We start from the raw sequence: 1,031 nt of genomic DNA, 5'->3' as shown, positions 1-1,031 counted from the left end.
AATATAAAAAAATATATAAAAATAAAAATTTAAATAAAATAATTTTTATTATAAAAAAAAAAAAAAAAAATTTTTTAAAATAAAAAATTTTTTTATATTTAAAAAAATATATTTTTTTTTTTTTTTTTTTTTTTTTTTTTTTTTTTGCATTGTTTTATCTTTATATTAAATATGTTTTAAGCATTTAATTATACAATTCTTATAATTATAAATACATATTGTGTAGTTAAAGCTATATATATATATATATATATATATATATATATATGTGATTAAATAATTTATAAATCATTTATTTTAATATTTCATTATACTTTAACCTTTTTTTCTAGACGTAAAATAAAATGGATACAACATTTTAATAAGTCCGAACTAGTGAAAAAATGTATAATAAAAAAAAATACAGTCGCAATATTATTATTATGATGTATATTATATAACAAATGTATTATATATATATATATATATATAATTTTACATATATGGGGGCTATTTAATATATTTTTTTCTGTTTTTTTAAATAATCCTTTAAATTTTGCTAATATATTGCAAATTAAATGAAATCATTTTATAAATATTATGCTATCATTTTTTACTTAATGTTTAAATATAAAAACACAAATATATATACATATATATATTTTTTTTTTGTGTTTTTATTATTCTTTTACAAATAATTATCAAATTATACTATAAAATATGAGGAGAAAAAAAGTTATATAAGGGCAAAATTTTCATTACTTTTTTTTCTTTTATATTATAATTTTATTCATTATTTTTTCGTACAAAATTATTTTTACATATTAAAACAATGATTATGAAAAAAAACAAAAAATATAATATAATATTATGTATATATTGTAGTAATTATAATTTTTAAAGTAAAAAAAAAAAAAAAAAAAAAAATTTTTTTTTTGATTTTTCATCATTTATAATAAAATATAATATAATATTATATTCATTTTTTTTTTTTTTTTTTTTTTTTTTTTTTTTTTTTTTTTTTTTTTTTTTTTTTTTTTTTTTTTTTTTTT

This window comes from Plasmodium gaboni, chromosome 8 (genome assembly GCF_001602025.1).
Source record: "Plasmodium gaboni strain SY75 chromosome 8, whole genome shotgun sequence".
Lineage (NCBI taxonomy): Eukaryota > Apicomplexa > Aconoidasida > Haemosporida > Plasmodiidae > Plasmodium > Plasmodium gaboni.
The sequence above is the reverse complement of the archived record's forward strand: the minus strand, read 5'-3'. Positions refer to the sequence as shown.